Genomic DNA, 17,113 nt, shown 5'->3' on the forward strand with positions numbered 1-17,113 from the left:
AGCAACTTTGCAGAATGCCCTCTCACACTCCAGGACCCCTCGGGGGATGTTGGACTTCCGGTTTCAACCTGATTCCCGAAGGCCAGGCCGAGAGACTCCACCTACCGGAGGGATCCCACTCACTCTGCAGACGCCCTTTGAGCCCTGGCACTGCCCCAGGTATGGCAGGCCAGCGAGGGACCATGGGAAGTTGGCTCCAGGGCATGTCTGGCCCATCTTGCCCAGTCCTGCCCCACAGACCACCTTCTAATTAATTTCCTTTCAATGTGCAGGAATCTGTGCACCGGGCTTCTAGTATTACAAATAAAACACATGCCCATTAATCAAAGACTAAAAAATTTCTGAATTAGATGGTATAACATTAGCTTATGCCAGAGTTGACCTTGAAGAATCTTTCAAATGTGGCTCAATGTGATTGGAAGTTATATATGAATATGTTTTCCTAAGGATCTACCAGCAATGCCTCAGTGTGTGTTTTTGAAATACAATTTATCTGAGAAGCAGCAGATGAAATTACTCTTGTATCCCTCTTTTGTTATTAAGAGATTTTGAAACTCTAATCTATATGACCAAACCCAATATGGATGAATCCCTTTTGGGAGTCAATCTGCTTATACAAAAGAAATGTGGTCATGGGTCAGTTAAAACCAAATAAATGGCCCTAGCTGGTTTGGCTCAGTGGATAGAGCATTGGCCTGCAGACTGAAGGGTCCCAGGTTCGATTCCGGTCAAGGGCACATGCCTGGGTTGTGGGCTCGATCCCCAGCACGGGGCATGCAGGAGGCAACCGATCAATGATTCTCTCTCATCATTGATGTTTCTATCTCTCTCTCCCTCTCCTTTCCTCTCTGAAATCAATAAAAATGTATTTTAAAAAAACACACAAATAAATGCTTGGCTCTCTACTCACTCAGAGCAAATTTTTATTCACACCATCTGATTGCTGTATTCCCCACCCCCATGCCCAGGATTTAGAGTAAGCAATGAGTTAGGAAGGGTAAAAATAAACCCACAAAACAATTGCATTTACAGAGATTTACCAAAATCGTCACATGCATATGCATATATACACAGCTAGCAGTATATTAATTAGGTCCATTTATAGTTTTTGTCATCATAGATCAGTTTACTAATGATCAAAAAATTAACATGCATTTTTAAATGCCTAAAAAAAACCTGTGTATAATTTAAAATGTGATATAGTCTATCTATCTATCTATATATCTGTATCTATATCTATATCTATATCTATATCTATATCTATCTATATTTATATATATCTTAGGTCAGAAAAAATAAAGCCAAATAAAAAAAAATAAAATAAAAATAAAGCCAAATATTAGAATATATACAAATTAAGAAATGCAGCTAAATTACTAACCTGATAAAAATGTATACAAGATTTAAAATATTTTCCCCTGGCCCAGTAGCTTAGTTGGTTAGAGCATCATCCCAATATGCCAAGCTTGTGGGTTCAATCCTCAGTCAGTGTACATAAAAGAAACAATCAATGAATGCATAAATAAGTGGAACAATAAATCAATGTTTCTCTCTTTCCTTCTCTCTCTCTCTCTCTCTCTCTCTCTCTCTCTCTCTCTCTCTCCCCAAAACCAATCAATAAAAATATATTAAATAAAATATTTTAACAAAAAAAATAACTGAGCTAATAACTGAAAATATAAAGAAAACAAAGTATGAGAATATTTAAGCACATAAATTAATGTACTAGAAAAACAGTAGAATTGACTTTTAAAAAGCTATTTTGAAAGAAGAATAAAATATAGGACCTCTGTCAAAACAAATAAGAAATATAAATAGAACAAAGGTGCAACATACACAAATCAACACTTTGCAAAATGAGAGAAAATCATTCTGTAATAATAAAATTATTTGTTCACAAGTAGAACATTTTTAGATAAATATACCAAACTTAACTAGGAGGAAATAAAAACTGAAATAGATGAAATAGGCTAGAAATAATAAAAAATTGTATAAAAATGTAACTACCAGCAAAAATATTCTTTCACACTGAAAGTTGTTTTGTCTTATCAAACTTTCAATGAGGATATTACTTCTATATTGTTGAATTATTCTAGAATGCAGAAGAATATGGAATGCCTCCCTAATCATTGTAACTAAAATTACCTTGATACTAAAATTGACAAAGGAGACAAGATGAAAATTCCAAAAACTAATTATAATTTTGAACAAAATTTTAAAATCCTAAATAGAATATTATCAAATTAAAACCACCTTTATATAACATAAGCCAAATACCCAAGTAAGTATGTATTATTTTGGGAATTTAAAAATAGTTCACTTTTTGAGAATTAATTAAAATAATTTATCACCTCAATAATTTCAAGAAGGTAATTATATATTCTTTTCAATAAAAGCACATTTGGGTTAATTTTTACATTCTTGCCCTTTGCTAGAAGTTAGAAACATAGTTGAAAGGTAACCTAATTCCTACACTAATAAAAGTTACAGTCTATTAAAATGTTCTTGTAGTTCTAATCAAATCAATAAGAAAATAAAACAAAATGAAAGCTTTATGTTATAAAATGGAAGAGAGAAAATTATCTGCGCACAAGATAATCTACCTTATAACGCAATCAATACAATGGAAAACTCCTTAGAACTGAGAAAATTCAAGAAGGTGGCAGATTTAAAAAAAATAAAAGAGTATCGAAAAAGCAATAGCTTTCTTATCAGCTATAATTAGTTCAAAATATTTTAAAAATTGATCCCATTTTCAAGGATAACCAACACACACACACGCATACACACACACACACAAAGGCTCTTCTCATTTTACTAAGGGATATAAAAATTTAAAAATGTACTCTTTCTGCCTGTCCAGCGTCGCTCACTGGTTAAGCCTCTACCTATGAACCAGGAGGTCATGGTTTGATTCTGTGTCAGGGTTCATGCCAGGGTTATGGACTCAATCCCCAGTAGGGGGCATGCAGGAGGCAGCTGATCAATGATTTTCTCTCATCGTTGATGTTTCTATCTCTCTCTCCCTCTCCCTTCCTCTCTGAAATCAATAAAAATGTATTTTTTTTAAAAAATTTTAATGCACTATTTCTAGAGAACTCAAGTGTCCATCCAATTCACCTACAGATTTAATAAGCCTTAATCAAAATGCCAACAAAACTTTAAAAAAAACTCTTTAAAAACTTTTTACAGGTTTTCTAAGTTCATAAATTGGCATGGAAGTGAAACAATAGGGAAAATTAAACTTTATGACAGAAATTAATTGAAGCACTCTTCCATCTCAGACTGAAAAAGATTATGAGATTTAATGGTTCATTAAATATTAATGTGTGCACACATTATATTAAGTAATGTATATAAATTATATCCGTTAATCCTCTCAATATAGTCCTATGAGAAAGATATTGTTACACCTATTTTATCATTATTCTAATTTTAGCATTGAGTAAACTGAGGTTTAAAAGGTTATTTCCTCAAAGTCATAAATCTAACATGAAGCAGAAATGAATTTTGGACCTAGGCCCATAGGACTTCAAACACTGAATTCACCAATGTCCACAGGGCTTGATGCAGAGATGGGCATATCATGCAAATAAGGTCAGACTCACTTATCAAGTGATGATAGATATCTCCTTTCTTCTAAGGCCATTGATTTTAAAGATTAAGTCCAGTGTCATTGGGGAGTCATTCTCATTGTCTAGAAATTAATATTCCTACAGAGGAAAATAGAGCAAAGAGACTGAGAGACAGAAGAGTGATGAACCCTGTTGATCACTCTTATGCCTGTGGATCCAGCTGTTCTGAACTCTCAGACTTCCAAATTGTGAGAAACAAATATTTTCCTATTTATTCAAATGCATTGAATTGTGTTCTGCCACTTGCAACAAAAAAGCATTCTGATCAAAATACCAGTTGAGTGTTTTTAAGGAAAAGAGGGACAAGAGAGTTGAGGATGTTTGCAAGGGAGTGTTTATAATGAGGAATTATATGCAAAGTGATGCAACACAGTGGTGATGGAGGGTGAGAGATTAGTATGGGTAGATGAATTGGAAGGTTGATGATGTGGAAATACTGCTCCAACATAAAGATAACTGGTAGGCAGTTGTCTGACAGTAAATGTGTTCAAATTGAGATGTTGAAAATGGTGTGATTATTGGTGATGATTAAGGTGCAGGTGTAATCATGCCAAAGGGTTTCTAAGGTGGATAAACATATGAAGCTGAAGGTACTGGAGGCCAGGATATAGAATGATAAAGTAGAAAAGGACTTCAGCAAAGAGTAACAATTATGGGTGAATTAGAGAGCTGGAGAGGGTGTTAGTGAGAAGCGTGTTGAAACCAGAGTGTTGAAGATGACGGATTGTAGGAGAAAAGTCAAATGATTTGCAATCAGTAGTTGGCCCTGGCTGGTGTGGCTCAGTTGGAGTGTCATCCTGTACACCAAACGGTGGCAGGTTCGATTCCTGATCAGGGCACATACCCAGGTTGCAGGTTCAATCCCTTGTCGAGGCGTGTGCAGGAGTCAATCAATTGATGTTCCTCTCTCTCATAGTAGTTGGGAGCATGGGGGATCCTTTCATGAGATATGTGATGTGAGGGAGAAGAAACAAACTCCATGTAAATATAAATCAGTTCATACAAGAATGTGAAAGTAACATTCAGAGGACTAGGGTTGATATATGGAAGAGTTTATAAGTTAGATAATAAGAAGTCTCTCTAATTTATTAAAAGGAAGGAAACAGATACCAGTCATTGGGCCAGATGAGGATTATGTGACTGGTATAGAAATGAGGATCTTAGTGATAATTGAAAGCCAGAGAGATCTAGATGTATGGATGAGACTAAGGTTTGCAGAACTGTGGGACATTTAGTGATTAGTTCAAATCACCTGTTAGAAGATGGACACACCTCTTGCCCTGAAGCCTGTTGTGATGTGTGTAAGTGCACCCTAGAGGACAGACACGGATGCTTCCTCTGATAGGAAATGACTGCATAATGGTCTCAGGTCAACTGCTCCGGATTGCCCTGATGATATAGTAATGGGTTGAGCATGATATGTATGGGTTTTTATAATCCAGATCCTTTAGCCTCCTCTCCTGGCACTTCTCAGCATTCCATATTACAGTCCAACCCTACTGAACCACTCTTAGTTCCCCTAAACCCGCTGTAGTATCTCTTGCCTCTATATACATATTTTTTTCTTCTGCCTGAAAATGCCTTTCCCTCCCGCTCCACCCACCTCTGATTTCAGCTGACAACTGTAGTCATCCTTTATAAGTCAACTTTGGTACCTTCTCAGGGAAGCCTTCTTTTACTTGTCAGTACAAGATTAGTGCTCCGTTGATTTTTAATGTAAGCTCTTTGATGGGAAATATTATGACTTGTATATCCAGCCATTAAGAAGAAAGGCATGTGGTAGTTATTCAATACTTATGTATAGCATTAATGAATTGAAAAAATTAAAAAGGTGTGACACAATCAGGCTTCTGCTTGGATATTTCAGGTAATTGATCTCACTACTCTGTTATTCATGTATTTTGGCTACACAATAAATGATGACTATGTTCCCGAAGATTATGCACAATAGATTTAAGAACATAATGGAAACATTGATAGACATCTGAATCAAAGTTTCTCCTCAGTATTCAGGCTGATTATAATCAATGTATTTTTTCACATTGTCCTGAGACATAAATACTCTTTATAAGACATCCCATTCGGTCCTCTCTTTGTTTCCCAGAATATTATATAATTGCTCAATGATTCTCTTAGTAATTACCAGTTTTTGTTCTAATAGAAACAGGGAAGTTTTCAGGACTAAAAATTTACAACCATTATCTTCAGATATAGGTAGAGTGAGGTCAAAAATAGGAAAATAGAAATGTTTGTTCTGAATTTACACACATTGGCTCCCCCCCTATTTAATCACTTAGTGCAGTGGTCAGCAAACCGCAGCTCGCGAGCCACATGCAGCTCTTTGGCCCCTTGAGTGTGGCTCTTCCACAAAACACCATGGCCTGGGCGAGTCTATTTTGAAGAAGTGGCGTTAGAAGAAGTTTAAGTTTAAAAGATTTGGCTCTCAAAAGAAATTTCAATCGTTGTACTATTGATATTTGGCTCTGTTGACTAATAAGTTTGCCGACCACTGACTTAGTGTAATTGGTCAAATACTATTTTGGGGTGGGGAAGAAATTTGAAATGGAAAACAGAAGTCTAAATTTATATTTTAAAGGGCCTCATACCTGTTCCTGAAATGTACCTAATTTTGTGAAAACCATCCAGCCTTCTATTTTTTGGGATAAGTTGACATGTACAATAAAAGTGGTTTCAATATTTGAACATAAATCTATAACCCATCTGGAGTTTATTTTGGTTTATGTCACAAGGAATGAACCAATGTTATTCTTTTAGCAAATTGTTAGCCAGTTGTTTCAACACCTTTTCTTGAATAATTCATTTTTCTCCACTAATTTGAAATGCCACCTTTATGATATACTAGTTTGTTTAATTAGGTGTTCTGCCACTCTTTCTATGCTGTTCCACTGATCTTTCCATTCTTGTCCTGGAAAAAACAATTGGCATTCAATATTGCCCCCAAAGCCTACGTTTCTTAATTAGTAATCTCATTATCTAATCTCTGTGTTCAGTATGTCATGTTTTTCCTCTCGCCACAATATCAAACACATCTTTACATGTATAAGCCACTCTAGAGGAACTGCCTCACCCATCTTCACAAAGTCTGTTTCCACTCTTGCCTTCAAGGAAGATGCCTGGGAAATGAGGAAAGATGGTGCTGTCCACTAGAGGCAGAACACAGAAAGAGGAAGAGAGGGAGGCTTGGGGAGAAGGGCATAATGATGCATCCTCTTTGAGACATTCTGAATATGCACGTGAGGATTTCCAGCCTTGCCTGCAGCTCAGGAAAGTCTTGGAAAAGTACATGTGTCCTCAGGAAAGTATAAGTGTTACTAACTGAAGACTATGTAGACAGATAGGTCACCCGTGCAGATTATCCTATCTAATAAAAAGGTAATATGCAAATTGATCATCACTCCAACACACAAGATGGCTGCCCCCATGTGGTCAAAGGTGGCTGCCCCCATGTGGACACAGATGGTCGCCACAAGATGGCCAGCAGTGGGAGGGGGCAGTTGGGAGGGACCAGGCCTGCAAGGGAGGACAGTTGGGGACAATCAAGCCTACAGGGGAGGGCAGTTAGGGGTGAACAGGCCTGCAGGGGAGGGCAGTTAGGGGCTAACAGGCTGGCAGGGGAGCAGTTAGGCATTAATCAGGCTGGCAGGGGAGTGGTTAGGGGGTGATCAGGCTGGCAGGCAGAAGTGGTTAAGGGCAATCAGGAAGGCAGGCAGGCGAGCAGTTGGGAGCCAGCAGTCCTGGATTGTGAGAGGGATGTCCGACTGCCTGCTTAGGCCCGATCCTACCTTGATTGGGCCTAAACGGGCAGCCGGACATCCCTCAAGGGGTCCCAGATTGGAGAGGGTGCAGGCTAGGCTGAGAGAAACCCCTCCCCATGCATGAACTTCGTGCACCAGGCTTCTAGTATATAATAAGAAAAAAGGAGAATGGAGTCCAGAAACACCAACAGAGATATTAAAAGATGTTGCCAGAAAAGACCAAGAAAAGTAGAAGGAAGATAGGAGAGATTTTTATCATAAGATTTTACCTGACCATCCTGGATAATAACATATCTATGAGTATAAATTTTAAGAATTGTCAGAACAAAGATAATTATATGATATGCCATTAGGAACTAGTATTTCATTATAACAAAAAAAAAGTGGCTAAAAAAATGAACTACTATTTACCACTACTAATGTTTTTGCAGTTGAATATCCTGGTCATTGTTCCATCTTTACACTCTTTTTTAAAGGCTAACCTGAAGCCACAGATTCTATAAAATGAAAATTAATTATAACTCAGAGGATACCTTTCTCCCAACAGAACTTCTGATAAAAAGTCGCTATCTGTACTACTCCGGTGTCACCTTACCTCTACTAGAACTCCTGGGGAGGAGTAATTGTGCAAGCAGTCACCAGTTCGATTCCTGGTTAGGACACATGCCCAGGTGGTGGGCTCCATCCCAAGTAGGAGTCATGCAGGAGGCAGCTGACCCATGTTTCTCTCTCATCGATGTTTCTATCTCTCTCTCTCTCTCTTCCCCTCTCTCTAAAATCAATTAAAAAAACATAGTTTTTAAAAATTCATTTTCCACATATCTTGTTATTCCTAAGGGCTTGCTTATTGCAAGTTAATATGATTAGCAAATAATTCCATCAGGAATGAAATACATGAAACATTTTATCTAAATTAATATAATGAACTAGTAACCTGACTGAACATGTTTAACAGTGATTGCTGTCTGTTTTTCCACAGTGTCACAGTGTAGCAGGAAAAGCTGCCACAGACGAGCCATGGATGCCCAATGTGTCATGCATTCTCTAGAATGACAGCTCATCTTTACTGCAAACACGGTGAACTTTCATTCCCTCCCTCTCCCTCTGTAACTGACATCGTCTTATACTTTCGCCTCATCTCTCTGAAAAAACACATCAGATTCTTCCTTGATTCTTCTAGAGAAATAATTTATCATCCAAGCCACATTCATTTTTAAGGAAAGCTAATTTTGAGTAGAGACCTCTCAATACATCCTGACACCATTGAGATTAAAAATAAATATTCATCCCATAAAATAAACAGAAAACATAGGCTTTATGGGTTCGCACATGTAGATTTGGTCTCTGTTGATTGAATTCTTCGGTTTAGGAAAGAGCCGATGTATAACAAAATTAAGCATTGAATACCTCGAATATAAAATGGAGACAAGCTTTTTACAATGTATGTGAACTCCTATGAGATGAATTGTTTTTTACTCCTCCCTCCCCTCCCAATGCGGGCTTTCACCATAATCACTGTAACATTATTCTCATAAGTAGCAATGAGCAGCATGGCCATCGAGTAGAATTAGGTGGATTATGGTTAAACTCTGGATTGTGTGGTTAGACACACTGATAAGTAATAGTTATAAAGCAATAATGGTAGTAATAGTACCACCAATAATAAAATGAACTATGTGGAACTGACTGTGAAGAGAAAGGCTACCTAAATTCAGTAAAACTATGGATTCAGAGACAGGGAGAAGTCAGACTGCGCCCCCTTTGCTTGTGAATGGCGTGGAGTTCCACAGGCCCCACGCTTTGGGTAAATAAACATAGCGGGGTTCCCTCTGGTGTCCAGATCTCAAGCTCTTGGATGATGGAGGCTGAAGAGGCAGGCAAACCCCCTGACTTGGGAAGAAACAAGGGGAGGGGGGCAGGGAGGAAATTGTTGGGCAGCGCGGGATGGCTGCAGGGCTCCCTAAGGCAGTGCGAAGGCAGGCCTGATCGGGAGAAGGGGGTCAGAGTCTTGTTAGAAACAGAGGCTCCTAGGCATCCCCCGAACCCCCTGAATCCGAATCGCCAGAGCAGCATTCTGGAAACAACAAGTCCCACAACGCTCCTTATTACGGGCGTGTTTGAAAACACAGCTCTCAGGAAAGCAACTTTACAGCGAAGGATCAGAGGTCATTCTCCAGGGTGAATAAATACGCACAGGGATTGGGCTGCCAAATTTAGGAAATAAAAACACAGAACACCGGGTACATTTGACTTTCAGCTTAACAATATTTTTCGTGTATTTCAAATATTGCATATTTACATGAGAAACTTACCTGTTGTTCATCTGAAATTTGAATTTAACTGGACATCCTGATTGTACCTGACAATCCTACACAGGAAATCAGTACATAAACAATACAGTTTTTAAAAATAAAATGTTTCTCCCTCTATAGTAATTTATATTAAAAATTGAATCCAACAATTGTATCATTTTTTTTTTCCTTTTATCAATCCCTCAACATCCTTGAAATTAGCTACTACCTATATATCTATTTACATATTTTGGCAATGTTTAGTCCTAATTAACCTACAATTACTGGGTTTTTCATTCCAATTATTTTCTCAAAATAACGTATCTCGTTAGAGACTATATTAAGCTTTAGGAGCACACAGAACATTGATGCAGTTCCTTGATACCACGAATCCTTCCTTAAAGAGCGTGGAAATATATGCTAGATCACTTCCTGTGTATTATTTATGTGTTCATATATTATATTATGTTACATATCTGTGTTATGTGCGTGGTGTGTGTGTGTGTGTGTGTGTGTGTGTGTAATATAAAAACAGGTGAAGTCTAACTTACAGGTCATTTATCCCTCAGGTCAAGGGCTCTGAAAAGTCCATTTCCATCACTAGTCAGGTCTACGGCAGGCATTTCATAGGAGTGGAAACAGGGGAAAAACACCCTGTCCTCACAGAAAATGAACTCATTTTAAGGGCAAATAGTCAAGAACAACCTGCCATCTTTTTTACTATGAGGTTCCCTGCCTGTCACTCCAAAGGGCAGCCTCCAGGATCAGCTAAATGACAACACAGTTTTAAAAAGACCAAGTTGTCACGTTGTGACCGGGCTCTCAGTTTCAAAGCAGCGAACATGTCACTGGGCATCTCGATTAAGAGAGTATATTCCGAGACATTCCTTAGAATCAGTAAGTCAAATTTTAAAACGTCGTCTCAACTATATCCCTCTTCCCGATTACCTTGCATGCAATTTTGCTAGGATTTAAATGAGAAGCAATCCTCTATTCAAACTTTGAGATCTTCACAGTATCTCTTATTTTAGGATGTGGGAGAAAAAACAAAATGTCTCTTTTTCATGGTCGTGGTGGAAGTGGAAATAAAAGTTCTTCGAAGTTTGTTTACCAAACCATTAGGTTGCTGTGATATATTTCTCAGAGAAGCTGCAAATCAGAGCACACTGAGCTGAATTCTACAACTGTTAATATAAACTGGGCCAGAAACACAAAGATACAATTTTAACTAAGGCTGCCATGGGAAGCCTATGAGTATCAAAAAAAGAGAAATGTTGTGTGGGTGTAGGAAGGAAACAGAAATGTCACAGGCTAAGATTAAATCCATGATTCGTATGGTTGAAAATCCTGGGCAAATTTTCAAGGTAAAAGACTCTATGCTGAGGTCTGAGTTTTCATGGACTATAGAAGCAGCCATGTTACTGAACAAATGCGAAGACAGGTATAAAAAAATCTTACCATAAGAGCCTGAATTACATAGTAAATTTTAAAGTAGATTAAAATTCAGACTTGTGATTTTAAAAATGGGTGTTTTTATTTTTATGCATTTATTTTAGAGAGGGAACAAGGCGGGAGGGAGAGAAAGAGAAAGAGAGAGGGAGAGAGGGAGAGAGGGGGAGAGGGAGGAAGAGAGAAAGAGAGAAAAAGAGAGAGAGAGAGAGAGAGAGAGAGAGAGAGAGAGAGAGAGAGAGAGAATCTGTTGCCTCCTGTTCTCATCCCACTGGGGATCAAACCTGCAACCTAGGTATGTGCCCTGACTGGGAATCAAACCCACAGGCTTCCGATGCACATGACGATGCTCCAACTAACGGAGCACCTGGCCAGGGCAAAATTGGATGTTTTTAGAAGATGGTAGAAAAGATAATCCATAAGAATTATTTCCAAGAAAAAAGTAAAAAAGAAAAGCAAATGGTACCTAGGGCTTCCATGTGGATTCCAAAAGAGATTTCTCCTAATGATGGAGATTTGACTGTGTTGTTCAGTATTAGGCAAGGAGCACATATATGAACCAGAAAATAAAGAAGTAAATAAGCAGAATGAGAATTTTTAGGTCAAAGCAAAATTAATTAAAACTAATTGTGTGAGAACTTGGAAAGACTAAGTCATCAAGCCAGATAAAATGTTAGAGAAAAGGATCTATATCCTATCTAATAAAGAGGGAATATGCTAATTGACTCCCGTGCCATTGCAAAGATGGTGGCGCCCACAGCCAATAAGGAGGGAATATGCTAATTGACTGACCCGCCCTCAAAGATGGTGGTGCCCACAGCCACAAGATGGTGGCACCCAGTCCCTTCAGCCCCGCTGGGGCGGCAGGCTCATGGCAAGGTTGGACCTGCCCCCAGGCAGGCCCTGCCGCTCTGCACCTGCCTCTGGAGTCCCCCAGTTCCCTCAGCCCCCCAGCCATCCAGGGCCGGCCCAAGGTGCAGGCAAGCCTCGGATGGTGGCTGCCCAACCACCCAAGGCTGCCCAAGGCTCAGGTAACCAGGGCCGGCAGAGGCTTGTGCTGCCAGCAGTGGCAGCAGCAGAGGTGTGAGGGGGCGTTGCCTTTCCCTGATCGCCAGGTCGCCTCCCACCCCTGAGAGCTCCCAGACTGTGAGAGGGGGCAGGCTGGGCTGAGGGACCCCCCCACCCCCTCCAGTGCATGAATTTTCATGCACCAGGCCTCTAGTACTAAGCAACCAGTAGGTATGATGCGCACTGACCACCAGGGCGCAGACGCTCAATGCAGGAGCTGACCCTGCTGGTCAGTGCGCTCCCACAACAGGAGCGCCGCTCAGCTGACCAACGGACACTGGGCTCATGGCTCCCGGTCCCAGCTTCGGGACTGACTGGACATGAGCCTGCAGCTGCTTCTCCAGTACCTTGCAAAGAACAAGGCTGAGATGACAAGTGGTAGCTGTGAGGTCGTGGGCCCACCAGTATCACCCTAGGACAGGCATGGAGACCGCAGCGGTGGCAGCAGCAGGCACAGTGGAGCTGGGATGAGTAGGAGCAGCACAGCGCCTAGCCTGGGCTCAGGTTCCTCCCCGGCCACCTGCCACTTCGCGCACTACTTTGTGCTGTGAGGGATCGACGCAGACAGCAGGCTGGAACCCGACAAGCTGGCGGGTAAGGCCAGGCTGTGGCAGTGCTCCACCGAGGTCCAGTGATCCCCACAGGTCAGGCCAAGGGACCGCATCAGTGCAGAAATCTGTGCACTGGGCCTCTAGTAATATAATAAATAAATAAATAAGAGATTTTCCTCTCATCCAACAGTTATAATGATTCTCTCCCCTTGGTTATATTATTACTAGTGGCCCAGTGCATGGATTTGTGCACATTGAAAGGAAATTAATTAGAAGAAATATTTTAATATCGCTATTTGCTCTTTCTCTATAATAGAAGTGTCAGAGATGAAAGAACATTAGAAAAAAATGTATATAAAAATAATATATAAATTGATTAATAAATAATAACAACATGATATAACAACAAAGACATGATATAAAAACAAAAAAAACATGATATAAAAACATTGATAAAAACAATGACTGATAAATTGATTAAACTTATTCTAATATCTCCCTGTACACCACATTGAGAGTAAAAACACTTTCAGAGTGCTTAACTAATTCCATTGTGATGAAGTATTTACAACTTTAACTTTAATGTCACATGCTCTTTGAACTTGAGAGAAAGCAACTATAACTAACCATGTCCAAAAACGGGTTTAGGTAGGAATATTCCTACTCTGTCTAGAGTTTGTCCTTGTAATTTATTAATAGTCATTGCAAATGCTGGCATCATGGGAAACTGTCTTCAAATTAATTTAAATGGGAGGCCAGTGTCAGATGGTGACAAATCAATTCTTGGAATCCGAACAACCTCTCCTTCCACAGATCCTGTTAGTACCTCAGCTTTGATTATGTTAGGTCACAATCGTTTGATAATAAATCTAGTACCATTACAAAGACCCCATTTACTATTAAGATTTCTCAGTAACATGATGATTGCACCTACTTTCAATTTTAATTTATGACACGGCATTCCTGAAGGAGTAATACTATTAAGAAATTCGATAGGGAACTTCTTCCTTTTCAGCATCATCCATTGAATCGATGGCATCATCACTCCAATAGGTGTAAAAATCTCCATTGAGTATATCCAAAATTTCTTCATTTAATTTATGAACATGCTCATTTTTTGGACAAAGAATTGCACGTTTAGATATATTTTTAATATTATCTATAGATATACTATTTCCAAAGGTAGCTTCAATAATAGATCTGTTACAACACGTGTGCAATTGGTGCCAGTGAGAGCTTTATATGAATCACGCATGTGCAAGTCAACGTTTATTTTTATATTGCCAGTGCACGTTATATGTACTGGCCCGTCGGTCGGTTGGACAGTCGGATGGATGGACAGTTGGTCACTTAGCCTTTTATATAGGTATAGATGCAAATACCAGCCAAAAGTTCATCTCTCACCACAGTTCTATGGACCTGCTCTAGTCATAGAGTCCTTTTGAAATCTTCAGTAAAGGCTCAAAATAAACATGAGGATTTTCCACCTTTAATTTCTCAGAAATCCTGTAACATTTGTAACTGTCCTTGGCATGTATACCAGTTTACTTCTCAATAAAGAAAACTTATACACAAATCCTATCACCACAAATTCTCTTTTATTCCTTGACTTTCCAAATTGCTTCATTACACTTGCTGAAATTGGTTAGGTAAAAAGTACTTACATCTTAAATACTTGAAATTTGTAATGTTCCAGATAAAATATGTGCCAGAGGTTTTTTTTGTTTGTTTGTTTTCTTTTGTTTTTTATATGTGCTACACTGTTGAGTTTTTTTATTTTAACTAATTCTGTACATTTCAAATTTATCCCAATTAAATTGATGACCTTTGAAAAATCTAATCATATCATGCCACACATTATACGCTTCATTTGTTTATCATCATTATATATAAAGATTAAAATACTCAGCTCTTTATGCTCTAACTCAGCCTGCCTTTCTAGTCTCATCTTCTACCACTGGCCTCTATACCTCAGCCATAAGAAATGGCCTGCTATTGCTTAACAATTCTATGCCTCATAGAATTCCCTCATGTCTTCTATTTCACCTCTCTCTCCGAAATTATTCTTAAATCCTTCAACACACACACACACACACACACACACACACACACACACACACACACGGTTCTTTCCCTGTGTTATAAAGCACTTCATATGTCTCTATAATAGCATTCACACATTGGACTATAACTATGTATTTGCATATCTATTTTCAACATTAACAAATGTACTCTTTCAAGTCAGAAGCTGTCCTATTCATCTTGCATTCTCGGCACCTTGACTTGTCCTTGGGGCTTTCCAGTCACTCAGTACAAGTTTGATGAATGGATGAATCATGATATCTCTATAATTACATAAAAAATTAGGGAGACCTACCCATTATTTCTTACATTATTTGGAGTTTCATCAATTGAAACAAAAATCTATTGCATTACAAGAATATTAATACACTTTTGAAGTTTACAAACTTGCTGCTTTACAAAATCCATGCACTTATATTCATACTCATTCCTAAAGATCAAAAACTAAACATCGCCATTTTAAATTCTTGTGGTGTTATTAAATTAGAACCATGACTAGGGAAAAGAAAAAGACTGCTTTAGAAGTAGTTAAGAATCCAAGAACTCACCCACCTTTCACCACCACCCCAAATATATGTATTTTTTATTTAGTTGCTTAATTTTTGCTAATAATATATTGAGAATTTCAATTATGTGGTCTAAAGATAAAATGCATAAATGAATATTTAATCATATAATTCAAAGAGGGAAATGCTCTCAAATAATGAAAATAATTTGAAAAGTATTCATACTTCATTTTTATGAAAGCTAAGAAATGATTTTATGCTAAATACCTCAAGTTATCATATAATAGCCCATGAAGAAAAAAAAAACATGAAAAATTATACATCAAATCTATTTCTATTTAACTTCTAGAAATAGATGCATTTTTCAAACAAGGACAAGGAAGACAGATCCAAATAATTTTAGTTACAAATATGCCACTAGTATTTTATTTAAAATCTTTGCATGTGTTAATCTTTCTGGATTTATGCATTTTTAAGCAGACATTTTCAAAAATATAATTATCTGTAGTATTACAATTGTTTATTTATCATATATTTTAAACAAACATTTTTAAAATACTCAGTAGTCCAGAGAATATGGTTAAGGATTGAAGGACTTAAATTCTAAGTAATAGAAGGAGAAGTCTGTTTTGGAAAAGATCTAATCTAACAGATTTTTCACTTACATATAATTAAAATCCTTCATTGCATGTCATCTCTAGTGCTAAGAAATTAAATGCAATAAATTTTCCTTAAATCACTGGTTCACAGAATCACTGTTTTAGTAACAAAACTATTTGATTTGGGGAGAGTGATGTCTGAATTACCATTCTAAATGCAATAAAATACAAGTATCATTTATTTGAATTTAATTCTAAATTCCCTTGATGATTCAGAGATATTTTAGATGTATTACATTCTCTCAGGTATGTTAATGGTATTTATAATTACTATAATTCATCCATTCAGCAAATATTACTGATACTGTCTTCTGGATTTTGATAAAGTATCAAGACTAATTTGTTTGCTTTTATGACTCAAGACCAGTGTCACGAAATCAATCAAACAGTGAGTTATGTTTCTTCAACAGACTAAGGATCATTGGCTTTGTGAAGATGGATCACATTTTTCTTCTTTTTAAATTTTCTAATTGTTTAAATTAAAGTTTACATTTAATTTTATTAATTTAAATTCTTCATTGTTTAAAGTATTACATAAGTCTCCTTTTTTCCCCCATTGACCTCTCCCCAGCCGCCCCCAACCCCCAGCACATGACCTCACTGCCCCCCACCCTGTCTGTGTCCATTGGTTTTGCTCATATGCATGCATACAAGTCCTTTGGTTGATCTCTTATCCCCTCACCCCCCACCTTCCCTCATAGGTTGGGGAGTCTGTTCGATGCTTCTATGATTCTGGTTCTATTTGGGTTCCTCAGTTTATGTTGTTCATTATATTCCACAAATAAGTGAGATCATGTGATATTTATCTTTCTCTGACTGGCTTATTTCACTCAGCATAATGCTCTCCAAGTCCATCCATGCTGTTGCAAATGGTAAGAATTCCTTCTTTTTTACAGCAGCATATATTCCATTATGTAGATGTACCACAGTTTTCTAATCCACTCATCTGCTGATGGGCACTTAGGCTGTTTCCAAATCTTAACTATGGTAAATTGTGCTGCTATGAACACAGGGGTGCATATATCCTTTCTTATTGGTGTTTATGGTTTCTTAGGACATATTCCTAGAAGTGGGATTACTGGGTCAAATGGGAGTT

This window comes from Cnephaeus nilssonii, assembly GCF_951640355.1.
Source record: "Cnephaeus nilssonii genome assembly, chromosome: 5".
Lineage (NCBI taxonomy): Eukaryota > Metazoa > Chordata > Mammalia > Chiroptera > Vespertilionidae > Cnephaeus > Cnephaeus nilssonii.